This window comes from Hyaena hyaena, unplaced genomic scaffold, assembly GCF_003009895.1.
Source record: "Hyaena hyaena isolate Hyena2069 unplaced genomic scaffold, ASM300989v1 scaffold_403, whole genome shotgun sequence".
Taxonomy (NCBI): Eukaryota; Metazoa; Chordata; class Mammalia; order Carnivora; family Hyaenidae; genus Hyaena; species Hyaena hyaena.
Window position 1 is genome coordinate 281,160 of NW_024081035.1, and position 17,499 is coordinate 298,658.

The window sequence follows — 17,499 nt, forward strand, 5'->3', positions numbered from 1 at the left end:
CTGTCTTTTCATCACTTCCAACCAGTTTCTGACTAGCCTCAGATTAGTCTTTCAAAGGTCCCCCCATCATGCAGGTGCAGGTCTTTTTTCTGTTGGCCTTGCCTTAAGGCAAAGGACATCCATGTGGTTATAAGGTGTTCTAATTACTGCAGCTGTGTAACAAACCACCCCAAATTTGTCATCCTTCATGATTCTGTGGGTCAGGAGTGTGGGCAGGGTTTGGCTAGCTCTTCTGTTCCTTGGGATATTAACAGGGGCCACTCAGCAGTACTCAGGGGGTAGCTATGATGGTTGGGAGAATCCAAAATGGCTTCACATACTGAATGTGTGTCATGGCAGGGATGGTTAGAAGGAAGACTCAGCTAGAACTATTGACAGGAGCCTCTAATATGGCGTTTCCAACATGGAAGTTTCAGGGAAGTCAGACTTCTACCATGGTAACTGGCTTTCCCCAGAACATGTGTCCCAAGAGAACCAGTCAGAAGCTGCATGGCCTTTAGGTCTTTCCTGATTCAGCCTTGGAAATCATGCAGTGTCACTTCTGTCATATTCTGTTGGCTACAAATAAGTCACAGGCCAGCCTAGATTCAAGGCAAGGAGAAATAGACACCACCTCTTGATGGGTGACTGGCAAAGTCACAGTGTAGAAAGAGCTAGTGAGATAGGAGCTGATGTCATGGCAATCTTTAGAACATATCCTCTGCCACAAAAAAAAAAAAAAAAAAGAAGTCAGGCAGATCTGAGTTCCAATCCTACGTCTTCTCCTTAATTGTGCAACTCGTGGAGAGTCACATAATCTCACGGTTTATATCCTGTCCTATAGAATGGGATTTAGAAAATGCTACCTGTCATGGTCAGATGATAAAATTAAATGAGGAGATATACACAAAGCAGCCTGACTGTAATAAATGCTCAAATGTGTATGTTTTTCTCTCTCTGCTCTAGAGCCTGTAACATTGTACACCACAACCCTAAATAATCTTTTGAGGACAGAGGTCTTCACTGCTTCCTTACATCTAGCAATTCCCACTAGCTGACTCATTTCTACTTCTTTCTCTCTTTTGATTTCACTTTCTTTTCTATACCTTTTTTTCAGCACCTCATCACTCAGGATGCTGACAAACGGATTGTTCACTACAAATTAGCCCACACAAACACATCCATTTCCTCAGAATATTGTCAGTAATCTCGGACCAATGGAAAAAGTGATATTCAAAAGGTTATATACAGAATAAGGAATCTGTTTATCCCTTGATAGGGAGCAAAATTTCAGACCAGCCCCTGTCTGACTTATCACAAATTCTAAACATACAGGTGCATATTCCAAAAGGATACATAATGATGCTAGTTTTCCTGTATGTGGTAAAAGGTCAAATTCCACTTTTAATACTGAATGTAATTATTGAGTTAGAGTATAAGATTCTGTGTAAAATTTCAAATCCAGGCTTTCAAAAGCACTGACAGAAAGCTTATTAGGGTAGGTTAATGACTCTTTTACCATAAGAGCACCATGCTCATTTCTTTCTTTTGTATGTTGACAAAGTGTTTTGATTCCTCTTTCCTTCCAACCTTCTTTCTTTTGCTCACTTTCCTTGCTTGTGACAAGATGCCTCCATTGTCAGCCATGTATTTATGTTCACTCATTCTCTGGAGCATGTAAGATTGTGAGGAAACACAAAATTTGGGCCAGCCCACCATGGGACAACCCTAAACTCATTTTTCTTTTATTTGAATAATAAAGCAAGGAATGCTGATGGAAGTCAGTCTCCTGTAGCTTGGCTCTCTAAATGTTCTGCAACATGGTGGGAAACCTGAGTGAAATGATGCAGATCAATACAACTGTCCTAGGGAAGTGTTGAGATGTTTTCTTCCTGTCACCCATGAAACAAGCTTAAAATCATTGATGATTCTTTTTGCTGGAAGCATGAAGCTACATTTGGTTACTTTGAAGAAACCAGAGAAAACTCACTAGGACAGTGGCCCGAGATATCTTGAGCCTTATTCTTCCCAAAACAGTGTGAGCTCTAAATACCCATCAGATCAAAAGATGACTTTGCCAGAGGGGATCTCGAGCCCTGAAATGCTTCCTGTGATCAAGAGCAACACTGAAGGGTGCTCTCTTGGGTGCATGCCATGAACGGTCATGTAAACATATAGAGTCTCCGCCATCTTTGTATTTTTCTTCTAAGAAAGGCAAAGATAACCACACTATTTTCAATGGCTCGTCTGCATTTTGTCCCATCAAAGTGTGCTGGCAGTCCTGTCAGAGCAGAAATGCTGTGGCCTCAGACCAGGAATAATTGGAAACTAATTTACCATGGAAATCTTAATGATATTTGAACTCACAGATGAGTGCTTTAGAGAGATAACAGGAGGAATATTCAGAGCAGGCAGCAGACACATCACCGGTGACTATCAGAGTGTTTTTCTTTACAAGTTACAACTGACCCTGTCACTCTCTCCTGTGCCCAAACTTTTTCCAAAATGAGTGATGTAATTTTTTTAAATTAAGTTTATTTTAATTGTACATGCACATGGAAAGGGTATTAGGTAGTACTGAAAACTTCTGTCCTCTTTACCTTTTGTTCACCGGGTCTGGTCTGTAGTTATTTGTTGACCAAGAAATGGGTACAAATGGCGGTCCTGTTACATTTCATAGACTGATAGGCTTAGAAGGGCCTCAAATGCCAGGCTGGTACAGAGAGAACTGTCTTGCGGCTTAGTTGTTTTTCTTTTCCTCATCTAACAGGATGCCACAGAGGCAGATCTTGAACTGTTCTGGGCTGTCCTGCGGAAGAGCAAAATGGAGACCAGATCTAAGACTTCCTATTTTCCCCCAGCCCAAATAGATTCTTCATCATAATGACTTCACATTAAATCCATTCCGTCTGAAACCCAGAACCATCTTTTTTTTCTCAGTTTACTTAAGTTCCATATCTCAGCATTGGAAGAAAGTTAAATAACACAGACATTTGATGTTAACTCTCAAAAATTCCTTTCAGTAGCCTTTCTACAACACTTATCTCCTTCTCTGCCCTTTTCTTACTTCATGAAAACATATATTAGAAACAGGGACTCCACTTTATCATTATAAGCCCTTCTTTCTCCTTGGATCTAGTGGAAGAGGTCCAGATGTGAGTTTCTAAGAAAGCTTAGGCTGTATGTTTCTATTTTTCTGTTAAGTAGAAGCTATGATACTTGAAAAGTATTCATTGGTGATACAGAAGAGTTTACTTGACACAGCACTATTGCCAAGTGGTTAGAACTTCAGCCTTGAACTTAGCCTGCCTGAACTCAAATCTGGGTTCTTCTACTTACTAGTCACTGACTGGCTATTTCAACTGACTTGTCTGTTTCCTTATTTCCAAAATCAGGATACATAATATTGCCTTGAGGGGTTACTGAGAGCAGTGACTGAAAATGTGTATAAAACCTTGTCAGAGTGCATAGCATGTGATATGTGATCAATAATTTTTCTTTTTATCTGAAGTGAATACACAGTGCATTTTATTCGGTGTGACAAATGTATGAACATGATACATAGAAAATGAGGTTCCTCAGTTACTAAATACTAAGAAAAGGTGTGTGTGGAAATTAAAAGGGCAAAGTGAGGGTTAGGGGCCTGGTGGATGCAAGAATGAGGCCTGACCTCCAGTGAGCTCAGCCAGATACATCATAGGCCTGTTGTCACATGTCACCATTGGGCCGGTGCCCCAAGTCTCTCCTGGAAAAGTTAGATGACACACAAAAGGGACACATGAAAATACTACCCCACAAATACACCAAAGTCTTCAAATGGCCAGAACCAAATCCAGTGGGACATAATCCACCACAAGGGAAATTCTGCCCAGTCACAGACTTTCCAAGAGAAATGTTCGTGCAACAAATACTTGGTTCATTCTCCCACCTGGATTCCACACAGGGTCTTGTGACCAGCAAGGGTTCCCTGAAAGGGGCAGGAGATTTCACATTTCATCTACTCTCATCTGTGAAGTCATTCTTCCACGTGCGGCATTAAGGGTGGGAATGAAGAAAAGGAGGCTTCTTTCTAAACCTCCCTAATGGGAGAGAGGAAAGATAAATTTTGCCATAACATTAAAGATTTAAAAATATGTATCAAAGACTCTCAGGAAAATTGCTATGTAATGATGCAATATTTTAAGGTACATTTAAGTTTCTTTGCTACTTTATCTGAGAAAAAAAATTATAAGAAAATAAAAATAACTTACCTTAGCTGTCTTGTCTACACAACTACTAAGTACATGGACACCCATAGTAGATGTCTTAGCTTTGGCCCATCTACAAGCTAGTGATCATTCATAGACTTTTTCTTTTCTCTGGCAGGCAAGAAGACATCCTCAAACTGTACCTACTGGAATATATGCATTCAGGGGAACCTGGGTGGCTCAGTTGGCTAAGCATCTGACTTCGGCTCAGGTCATGATCTCACGGTTTGTGGGTTCGAGCCCCGCGTTGGGCTCTGTGCTGCCAGCTTGGAGCCTGGAGCCTGCTTCAGATTCTGTGTCGCCCTCTCCTGCTGCTGCTTCTCCCTCATGTTCTGCCTCTCTCTCTCAAAAATAAACATTAAAAAAAAACTTGAAAAAATTTATAAGAAAATAATATATGCATTCAGGCATTTCTAATATCAATGCTAGCTAATAACTACAGCAGTAAAGAACAAAAGACAAATTCTTTATTTGCTCTTTTAAAGCTAATTCTAAACCTACCAAGCTACCTTTATTACAAGACTTTTGAATACAAAAAGTTGTACTCTCCAATGTTATACCAGAGCCCTGTAAACCAAGGTGATTTATTATTTCCAAGTGGTAATAATATTACTGATAAAAATAGGCTTTAAGTTGACAAATAATTAGCTTTGCATTCCGAAATAGATAATATAACACCACACTGAAGGGCAAAAGTATTCTTTTTGCTTTCCCTGCTGTGGATATTAGGAATATTTCTTTAGTTGTATGAAACTATGCACAAATCACTTATTTTAATACTTTTCTGAGACAGGGGGTTCTCAATTATTGAAATACTCTTAAGCTAAGAATTTGCCTACCTAATTGGAGATTCAGAACTGAATCTATTTTCCTGAATGGTAATGTTGGGAGTCTTTCTAGAGACCAAGCTCCTTTTTACCTTTTAATATCCTTCCTGATCTGGCCTCTGACTATCTTTTTAGTCTCATATCTTACCTTTCTGCTACTTGTGTTTCCTGGTTTGCTATCTTAGTCTTCTTTTGGGTTCCTGGGGCAAGTAATGGTCACTTCTGCCATGAGGCCTATGCACATACTTCCTTCCTCTTTCTGAATCAATTTTCTCCATCACAGACTCCCTCGTTGGTGATGGTGAAATCCTCCCTTAGCCTCCAGACCAGGGGTCTTTGTTTTATACCTTTACACAACTTCATATATCACAGATATTTATTTGTATAATTATTTTATTATCTGTCTCCCCCATAAGTCTGAAAGCTTCATGAGAAAATGGATTTGGACTATTTCGCGTTTTATTTTAGGTATGGCATCGAACATGGCCCTCAATACGCATAATAGAAACTCAATAAATACTTGTAGGATGAATAAATATCTTTCATGTGTGGGGAAACTCATCGATAGTCCGGCATTTTTCCAGATAGGAAGCCAACCAATGCCATTCTAGCTCTACCAGTCTTAGCAAACACTGAACAGATTACAAATTAATATCTGTTAAGTCCTATGAAGCAATATATCATGTCCTCCCAATTTCATCTCCCCTGCGAAATGTATCTTTTGTTTAATGATGCAAATTTGATGGGGACATGAGGTCAGGGTTCTTAAGTAGCCTATTTCAAGCAGTGCTAATAGAATTAGGTCTTCCGTAGGTTGTTAACTTCTGTAATAATGTTACCAGAAGACAGAATTTAATGCTGAAATGGGCAGCGATGAATCATTTTATATGTTCTCTGATTCTCAGGGCACTATATTGACTCTGGGGAACTCTAAATGCAGAACCCAACAGAGTCCTAGGAAAAGAGAAGGTATTCTACCATCTAAAACTCTCTCTCCAACCCCATGGCTCCTAAAGAAACTTCCACAAGTAGTAAAAATTGTCAACCCATGATACACCATTTTTGGGAGACCTGCCCCCTTACACAAAAGCTGAATGGATGAAAAACCCTCATTAGGCTCGCCGCCTCATGCACACAAAACTTTCCCATTGTCTTAAAATAGCTGTCAAACTCCTCTGTACTCTTTTCTTCTACCACAGAATGAGACTAACATCCACTAACCTTAAAGGAATATTTCTAAAGTATGAATCAACAGAACTGAGAAATTATATATACGTGTTATTATAGAAATGTCTAAAATGATTAAGAAGGAATTTATTTCAGCCTCACAAATCTTTGCAGCTTTCCAACATCACGGAGAAGTTAGCAGAAATAAAATTCTTCATGACATTTCTCAGAAAATAAAAGAGAGGAACATAAATTTCAGAGAAATAAGAAAGTGTCACCAAGAAAAATGTAGAGCAAAAGACTTAAAATAGAACTTCTGAAACTTAAAAACAAACCCTTTGTCTGCCTTGGTAACAGAAATGATAACATTCAAAGTGATTAATAATAGAGTCAGTACTCAAATAATGTGAGTACCAAGCTAGGCATTCATGGATAATGTCGCATCATAGTAGAGCCACAACTTAATCTGGGATAGAATTTTTTTTAAAAAGTAAAGCCTATTATGAAAACCAGTCTTGTGTCCTGTCAAGGCAGTTGTCCTCTCCTCTTTTCCTTCTCAGCTTTATTTATTGTAAACAATGCAAAAATGAAGCAGCACACTATTAGATTGTTTTCATTTTTCTTTGTTGAATTTGTCATCTCCCCATGGCTAACACATACTTTAATTCAAACCTTCACAAAGACAAAATTTTTAAGGTATGCTTTTCCAAATATATAGTTTTGGTTCCTTGGAAGTCTGAATCAAACATTTTTTTTAAATAGTTTATTGTCAAGTTAGTTTCCATATAACACCCAGTGCTCATCCCCACAAGTGCCCTCCTCCGTGCCCATCACCGCTCTTCCCCTCCCCACTACCCCCATCAGCTCTCAGTTTGTGCTCGGCATTCAAGAGTCTCTCATGGTTTGCCTCCCTCCCTCTCCCCCACTATTTCTCCCCTTCTACTCCTTCATGGTCCTCCATTAAGTTCCTCCTAATCCTCCTATACATGCAAACATATGGTAACAATCTTAGGAAATTCAATCATAGGGTTGAAATTCTGACCTACAGTCCAAAGCAGGCAGGAAAGCCAAGACCTGTCTGCCCATATATACCTAAGAGAGCAGAATCATCATTGATCACGGAGGATTATCTATTTTCTAAAAATAAGTTATGCAAGCTAGAATATATCCATTTTGCCTATGTAAATATTCACATTGAATTTAGCATTCCCAAACCTAGGATATAGATTGTTGATCAGGTTTCTACTTTATATTGGAAGTAAATTTTCTCTCATCTGATCATAATCAAACTCCTCCTAACGCAGGGAGAGGCCGTGATTTCTAGGTTAAGAGCTGGCCTCTCTTCTTGGCAAAGTCTCTCCCTCTCTTTTTTCCAATTTTATTTGAGAGAGAGAGAGAATGCAAGTGAGGAAGAAGTGGTGGGAGGGAGAGGAAGGGAAGGAGGGAGAGAGAGAGAGAGAGAGAGAGAATCCCAAGCATGCTCCATGCTCAGTGTGAAGACCGATGCAGGGCTCAATCCCACAACACTGGGATCATGACCTGAGCCAAACTGAAGAGTTGGACACTCAATAAACTCAGCCCCCCAGGTGCCCTTTGGCAAAATCTCTTTTTCCTTGGTGAGAGGTTCTTGAAGAGCTAACTTATATGTTTAAAGCTCTTGGGAAAAGAGGAAAAGAACATTGAAAAGATTAGAAGGAAATCCTTTGGCCTAAAATGACAGAGACAGTAACTCAAATATACAAGAAGAAATTAAGAACCAGAAATATAGGTAGGTATGAAATACTTTAAAAGCATATTTTTTCACATTTCTTCCCTTAACTTCTTTAAAACACATAAGATTATATGAAACAATAAATATAACACTGTATTGTCAGATTGATAATAATAGATGTGATAAATGTAACAATAATAGCACAAAAAAGGGGGAAAAAATAGAGCTACACTGCAGTAAAGTTTCTGTACTTTACCAAAATTAAGTTAAAAAATAAAAAATAAAACTAAACATTAGTTCTTTGAAAAGTTCAATAAAATTGACAGATCCTAACTAGACTAACCAATAAAAAGTGGGTGGATAGAGGACACCAGCTACCAAATTCAGGTCATAAAAGAAATCATAAGGTAAATTTGAAAACAATTTGTATTGAATGAAAATAAAAACACAATATACCAAAATTTCTAGTATGTAGCTAGAGCAGTACTTACAGAGAGATTTACAGATTTAAAGGCATATATCAAAAAAGAAGAAACTTCTCAAATCAGTAATCTATGCTTCTAATTTAAGAGCCTAGTAAAAGAAGAGCAAACTAAACCCAAAGTAAACAGAATAAAGAAAATATAAAGGTTAGAACAGACGTCGATAAAATAAAAAACAAAAGCAAGAGGAAAAAAGCAACCTTGGTCTTTCAAAATATCAACAAAATTGACAAATCCTTAATTGAACTGAGGGAAAAAGGGTGAAAATAAATATAAGTTACCCAATTTAGTAATGAAAGAAGAAACATCACTACCAATGCTATAGAAATTGAAAAGATCATGAAGTAAATTATAAACAGCTATGCCAAAAAATAAAACAAGTGAGATGAAATGGACAACTTCCTAGAAATAATGGGCAACATGTTTAAATAGTTATTACACAAAAAAATAAACAAACGGACCATACACATATGAAAATATGTTTAGTTTCATTAGTCATTTGGGAAATACAAATTAATTAAAATACAGATCATTATAAACACAATTAAAATCACAATGAGATTGGGACACCTGGGTGGCTCAGTAGGTTAAGCGTCCGACTTCGGCTCAGGTCATGATTTCATGGTTTGTGGGTTCGAGCCCTGCTTTGGGCTCTGTGCTGACAGCTAGCTCAGAGCCTGAAGCCTGTTTTGGATTCTGTGTCTCCTTCTCTCTATGACCCTTCCCTGCTCATGCTCTCTCTCTCTCTCAGAAACAAATAAAAACATTAAAAAAAATCACAATGAGATAGAACACCTACTAGAATGGCTCTAATCAGAAAGAGAGACAGTCCGAAGTGTAGGCAAAGGTGTAGAGAAAGTGGAACCCTTATTGCTAGTGGGAAGGTAAAATGATACATCCATTTTCTAAAACATTTTGGCAATTTCTTATGAAGTTAAATATAAACGTACCATCTGACCCAGCAATTTCACTTGTTGGAACCCAACCAAGATTAATGAAAACATATATCCACACAAATATTTGTAAATGAATATTTATAGCAGTATTACTAGCAATAGCTAAAACTGGAAACTATCCTAATGTCTACCAAATGCTGAATAAATAAAAGTGGCACATCCACACAGGGAATACTATTCAGCAATTTTAAAAGGCATGGAATACTGATACACACTACAGCTTAGATGAATCCCTAAACATTATAATAATTAATATTATAATAACTAAAAACATTGTATAATGGCTAAAAGAGGTCTGATCCAATAGAATGCATCTTATTTGATTTCATTTATATGAAATATCCAGAAAAGGTAAATTTGAAGAGAAAGCAAGCATGTTAATAATTTTTCAGTTTTGATCATGTGCAAAATTCAAAAACAATACCATGTAAATTATTTTTAAAAGAGGGCTTTGAAGCTGTAATCACCAAAACTGTATGGTATTGGCACAAAAATAGACTCACAGACCAATGGAATAGAATAGAGAACCCAGAACTGGGCCCACAAATGTATGGCCCATTAATCTTTGATAAAGCAAGAAAGAGTATCCAATGAAAGCAATACAGTCTCTTTAGCAAATGGCGCTGGGAGAAGTGGACAGCAACATGCAGAAGAATGAAATTAGACCACTTTCTTACATCATACACAGAAATAAACTCAAGATGGATGAAGGACCTGAATGTGAGACAGGAAACCATCAAAACCCTAGAGAAGAAAAGAGGCAACAACCTCTTTGACCTCAGCTGCAGCAACTTCTTACTCAACATGTCTCTGAAGGCAAGGGAAATAAAAGCAAAAATGAACTATTGGGATCTCAAGATAGAAAGCTTCTGCACAGAGAAGGAAACAATCAACAAAACTAAAAGGCAACCAATGGAATGGGAGAAGATATTTGCAAATGGCATATCAGATAAAGGGTTAGTATCCAAAATCTATAAAGAACGTATCGAACTCAACACCCAAAATACAAATAATCCAGTGAAGAAATGGGCTGAAGGCATGAATAGATACTTTTCCAAAGAAGACATCCAGATGGCTAACAGACACATGAAAAGATGCTCAGCATCCCTCCTCATCAGGGAAATACAAATCAAAACCACATTGAGATACCACCTCACACCGGTCAGAGTGGCTAAAACTAACAACTCAGGAAACAATAGATGTTGGCAAGGATGTGGAGAAATAGGAACCTTCTTGCACTGTTGGTGAGAATGCAAACTGGTGCAGCCACTCTGGAAAACAGTGTGAAAATTCCTCAAAAAATTAAAAATAGAACTATCCTAGGACCCAGCAATAGCACTACTAGGAATTTATCCAAAGTATACAGGAGTGCTGATTCATAGGGGCACATGTACCCCAATGTTTATAGAAGTGCTATCAACAATAGCCAAATTATGGAAAGAGCCCAAATGCCCATCAACTGATGAATGGATAAAGAAGATGTGGTATATATATATATATATATATATGGTATATATATATTTGGTGTGTATATATATATATATATATGGAATATGGCATGAATATACATATGGAACATATTGAATACTACTTGGCAATAAGAAAGAATGAAATCCTGCCATTTGCAACAATGTGGATTGAACTGGAGAGTATTATGCTAAGTAAAACAAGTCAGTCAGAAAAAGAAAGATATCATGTTTTCACTCATATGTGGAATTTGAAAACTTAACAGAAGACCATGGGGGAAGGGAAGGGGCAAAAAACAGTTTCAAACAGAGAGGGAGGCAAACCATAAGAGACTTTTAAATACAGAGAACAAACTGAGGGTTGATGGGTGGCGAGGGAGAGAGGAAAGATGGGCATTGAGGAGGGCACTTGTTGGGATGAGCACTGGGTGTTGTATGTAAGCGAAGAATCATGGGAATCTACTCCCAAAACCAAGAGCACACTGCATACACTGTATATGAGCTAACTTGACAATAAGTTATATTAAAAAAAAAAAAGGGCTTTGAATAAGCATAAGAGGGATAGGGAGAGAGAGTACTGGGCTCATACTAAATAAATGATCTTTCCATCTGATTATAAATCTGAAACATTGAAACATTCATTCATATTATGGCTATAAATTCTTATCCGTCACTAACACAGTAACTACAAATTTGACTTTAAATACTTATATTTAGGAGAAATTTCTATTTAATTACCAGGAATGTTAGTTCATTTAAAGTTGAGTTTTTGCATAGTATAAACTGCTTTTAAAAAATTAAGCATGGAGGCACCTGGGTGGCTCAGTTGGTTGGGCAGCTGACTTCAGCTCAGGTCATGAGCTCACAGTTCATGGGTTCGAGCCCCACGTTGGGCTCTGTGCTGACAACCAGCTCAGAGCCTGGAGCCTGTTTCAGATTCTGTGTTTCCCTCCCCTGCTCACGCTGTCTCTCTCTCTCAGAAATAAATAAAACATTAAAATAATTTTTTTAATTAAGCATGGCATTTTAAAGTAAATTTCTTTTTAAATTAAGGACTTATTCCTACAGTCTATGATTTTAAAAATGAGTCAACTCAGAGTATTATTTGAAAATGCTGCAAGTTTAGACAGTAAATATACTAAAGACTACAAATGAGTCTGTGACACAAGCTTTGGAAGCAGAAGTAAATGATTAATGGTAATTCAGCATACTTGAAGCAAGGATTTCCCCCTGGATAATCTCATATGGACATATGTCCCTTTTCAAACTTTATATTACACTTAAACATTTCAAGGTCTCCTAAATGTTTTTTGGTTGTCCATTGTTTCTTCTCCGAAATGTTTTACTTTGCGATCCATGCTGTCCCTTCAATCAACTTTATCTCTTTGTAACTTGAAATTTTCTGATTAGCTTAACAAAACCTCCAACACTGCAATACGAACAAGCTGAAGAATGGCAGGGAAAATAAAATGCCAAAACTCACACCGAGTAGATGGGAAGAAAAGCTGGTATCACCATCTCTCAAAAGGGCCTTTTCTACTGCAGAAGGTCCCCACTGTCTCCTAACGATTGAAGACTAACCATTGACTCTGAGCCTCAAATGCTTTTCTCTTTTAAATACAGCCAAATTCACTTGGAATTTTCTCCCGTGCCATTTAGTAAACATTAGTCAAAGGTCTGTATGTCAGAGAGAGCCTACATAGCATTAAAGATGGGAAAACAAATACGTTCCCGTACCAACCTGCCAGGAACTGAGGGTCTGATAGGGAAGTCAAACATGTACGCACATAATTATAATAAATTGCTATTTGGTCAGTAACAGAAATGTGCACACAGTAGAGGGCATGCAAATAAGGTGATTCATTCTGGACGCAGAGGAAGGTGCTTGCATAGGACTGATGATGTGTGAATAGGTTTTAAAAGATGAGTAGAAATATGTTAGGTGCTCAATGCAGAAAAGCACTTGCTGGCAGCAAGCAGAAAGCTGTGAAGCAGTATGATGTGTCAAGGGAAACGCTAAAAGGGAGATGCACAGATGAAAAATAAACACGCGGGATGGTTACAATGGCAGGCGGGGGGATGGGGGCTTAATCCTTACTACGTCCACCATCCTAGTTTCTCCTTACTTACCTATGAAGCTATGTGTTTCAGAGCCAGGAGAATTTTACAGAACTTAGGGAAATTCAGATGTCATATTTATAGGTAGCTTATAGGCTATAAATTAATATATCAACATCCTGTGCAGTGTCGCCTGCCATGGCAAAGGGTGAAAACAACCTAGATGGTCATAATTTAGGGTCTGATTAAATAAATCATGATAGCTTCATAAAATCCAGTAGTATGGAGTTATTTTTTTTTTAATATTGCAGTGTTACATGTATTCAAATGGGTCTTACTCCAGTATATAATACTCAGTGGAAAAACAAAAATCAAGGGACTTATCGGGCATATACTGCCTGTAAGCGGTATTAGAAAATATATACACGTTACTAGACTATGATCTATTAAGAATGTAATAGTACCTGCTTTAAAAAAAAAAAAAACAGCGCAATAATTCATTCTCTCTCCCCATTCCCTTTCTTTCATCTGTGGAAATGAACAAGATAATCCTAACCAGGACAGTGGGAAGAGAAGAGAGAATGCAATTAAGAAGTCATACTCAATTATAGATTGTCCCACAGACATCAGGGAAGCAAGTAGTTCCATTTAACAAAAGCCTGATGCTAAAGGAAGACAAAATGAATTTTTATAGTTCCTGTAAGATTCTGCTATACTGTGGATGTAGACCATGTTACAATTAATTCTGTCTTGGCTGGTGTCGTTTTGAATTTTGTGCTAGCAAAACATCCAAAATTTTGATATCTGTCATGTACCAAAAAGCCTGAGTCCACTGTGTAAAATCATCATCCTAGCTTTCAACACTAACACTTCTAGACATTTGACCTATTCTAAATTAATCATGAATCCAACTGTACATATCCATGGAAATAAGCTGAATTTAAGGAGGGAAAATAGTGTCTTGTGGGCACAAGGGCAGGACCTGACCACATAATACCCAGAAGTAATTTGCAAGTGCACCAAGTTCAATGTCCAGAGCTCTGTGATCTGCTATGAAGAAACCAACAAAAGAAATATACTGTGCCCATCTCACTGTACTCCACTGCATAAAACACTGTTGTAAATGCTATAAAGAGTTATGGGCCAAAACGGCCTGGTCAGTTCCACCTATGCATTTTGAAGTTGGAGAGCTGGGCTCTGTAGATGTGTCGAGGAGAGGCAGTGAGCGAGGACACAGCCTCTGCCTTGGCCTGACAAGACTCTTCCCAAGGCTGTTGGGGTACCAGCTGCATCTGCCTGATCTTCAGCAGCAAGTTGCTGGTGAAGTTCCTCATTCTACAGGAATCCGAGGTGCTCATGACCTCACTCTTTTTTGATTAGTGACTTTCATTTCCAAGTTTCAGGGGACATAGGGAATTTCCCTCACTTTAACTCCTTTAAATAACAGTTCCTGCCTGGGGCACCCGGGTGGCTGAGTCAGCTGAGCGTCTGACTTCAGCTCAGATCATGATCTTCGGGTTCATGAGTTCGAGCCCCACGTTGGGCTCTGCGCTGACAGCTGGAGCCTGGAGACTGCTTCAGATTCTGTGTCTCCCTCTCTCACTGCCCCTCTCCCACTCGCACTCTGTCTCTCTTTCCAAAGTAAATAAACATTAAAAAAAAAAACAAAAAAACAGTTCCTGCTCTAGTGGACTCCAGCATCCAGAAGGAACTTAAACACCACTCATTTGTCTATCTGTGAATTCCTCCTGCTAATATTTTCCTCATTCTCGTTAGAGCCCTCAGTCACTCTCTGAACCAATGTCTATTCAGGTCCTTAGCTTGAAGATTCAACTGGCTGCCTCCCAGAAGTCCAGTTCTTACCTCTTCTGAGGTTAGGTGTTATCTAAACTAGGAAATGTCAGGGCCTTTGTCTGCATGATGCTCAGGCCATACACACTTGAGTCTCCCCATGTAGATGATCGTTTTATACCCGTTCAACACTGTAGGCCATACAAGGACATGAAAGGCCATTATACCTTGAGCTGCTACTTTGCTGTTTAAGCTTTAAACTTGTGACCACCCTCATAGCTCAGCCCACACTGTTTATGAAGACAAACTCAAACACAAAAGGGGGCTTTCGGTGACTCTCTCTAAATAAATTCCCTGGAAAGCAGTCTCTGAGACAAAGACTAGAATGTAGGGCGTTTATTACAGAGTGCTTTTGGAATCAGCCCCTGTGGAAGGGGAAGGAAGGAACAGAATTGGACAGTGGAAGAGGCAGGGCTGTGATGCAGACCTAGCGAAGGGCCCAGTCAAGTCAACCTGGTGGGAACTCCAGATCTGGAAGAGCCCCTGAGAGTCATTCTGAGGTGGGGCGAGTAGACAGAGCCCTCACACTCCTGCCCCTGTCAGTCACTGAAGAGGACTGACAGCCGAGGGACATCTCTGAGCAGCACTATTGGCAGCTGGGGGAATAAGTCCTTCATTATCAACGGGAAGGCTGAGCAGCAATATGGCATCTAAAATGGAGCCATTCGGGCCCCTCCCCTTTCCTTCCACTCTCCCATCTACTTCATTTGTTTCCTAACTCTGTTGCTTTGTCTGTGCTGGTTACAGACTTTCACATGTGCCTCTGCACCCTTCCTGTCTGGCGAGTCTCCACCAACCCCCAGCCACACACGTCTTGCCTTTGGCTTCTCGGAACTTGGCACCCTGGCCTAGTGGCTTTGCTCGCCATCTCAGCTTTACCATCCCGGGGTCCTTTTCTTTTCTTGGGACCATAGAACACCATCCCACCAAAAGGGAAATTAGGTTGTGGATTCTGTGGATCACCTAAGTTAAAGCGTGGAAGGTAAAACACCTCCTCCACTGAGAAAACAATTATTTCAGTTGCTGAAGATAGGTTACTTCTTTCACTAAATTTGGGGGTTAGATAGAGTAAAAAAGGCAGGAAAAGATCACTTACAGATTTTTAAGGTTCTTGGTACACAGCTCTCACCAAGAGACCTACAATTTGGGGATTCTGAATACCAAATATTCCAAGAGTTAAGCATAATTTTCAGACAATCCTGAAAATCTGAGAGATAAATTATAGAGGATAATTAACCAAAGAAAGACAATTTACTGCAAGCCCAGGCAAAGAAAGCCTGCAGAAATGTATCTTTTCTTTTGGAGGGTCACCTGCTACTCTCTGTTACTATTTTCCCTCAAATTTACCAAGACAGGTTCAATGTTTCAGCAAGTATACTCATCTAGAAAATGATATGGCCCCAGCTAGTGATGTGGTACCCCACGCACTAGTTAGAATGGGATAGAAACTTGCCTCTGTTGGGATCAATGCAGCATCAGTCTAGAAGTCAGAGATGAACTATTATTATTAAGACTTAATTGTAAGTCCAGGAGACAAAGCTACTCATATTAAAATGCAATAAACTGGAGGCATTTTATATAATAGCAAGCACTCTACAGGCAGCAGGAGCACTGTACTATCAGGGAAAGTCCAAGCACCAGGCTCATGGTGATCATTTTAAATCATCCAAAAAAAAAAAAAAAAATCATGATGTTTAGTTACACTTTTTAACATTGAAAAAAAAAAAACCCAGAATGTTTTGTTTTTAATCCCTATTCGGAGGGGTTAAAATAAAAGAAAATTTAAAACAAGAGACAGCTCTTAAAGGACAACTGGGAAACTGAATTTTGGGTGGAGGCTAGGTAAATATCCTGGGGTGTGAGCCAAAATATGTGCCCGTTACTAGACAGACAAAGGTCTGGTGCTCCCAAAGGAGATTCACTGTGAAGCCAGAAAGGGTGTGGAATCCAGTCCTACTGCAGGTAAGATGAATGAGAGCTCACATGTGACAGCCTGGCCTTTGAGCTCTATTCAGAAATGCCCTCTTGCAGTAACACAGGAGTGTCCAGATAGCCCCCGAGTTGACCAGGCACTGACAAAAATAAGAAACGTGGATGGTCATGCACTTGCTGGGCAGGAATCAATAGCCACATCTCGATCGTGAAGCAGGCTTCTCAAACTACCTGAAATTTTGGTGGGAAATGGTGTGACCAAGGATGAGAAGTATCCCCCGATTTACAAACTGCATTCTTCGTGCTCAAATTTATTCTCTATTCAGATGCTTTTCAAAGGTCTCCTGGGTCAGTGCTCTACTCAGGGAAGCTCCCCTTCCCAACTCCAGCAAGGAGAACAGCCCTGGGAAATGAGGGTTACTGTGATTCTACAAAGGTACTATTTGAATTGCTTTAATCTGCACTGATTTTCCAGCGCTAACAAATGTCTCTCCAGAGCACACATCTACACTGGCAACTATAGGCTTTCATGCCAGAAAAAGTATTGTTCCTCCCAGTCACAAGACTACTTTCAATTACCCTTTTGAATCGATACTCTGATTGTGATTCCCACTTTCACAATCACAGTTCAGGCTGCTACCAGCTTCTGTTGGAATCAATGTTCATCCTCCATCCCTAGTGAAAATTCTTTATGGCTTTTCCAATGCCTTCTAAATAAAATCCAAACTCATTTATAGGACTTGAGTGGCTTTCCCTGGAGTCTGTGTTGTAACTATGCACTTAACATGTTGGTTTTACCATTGACTTGTGAATTTCCTGTGGA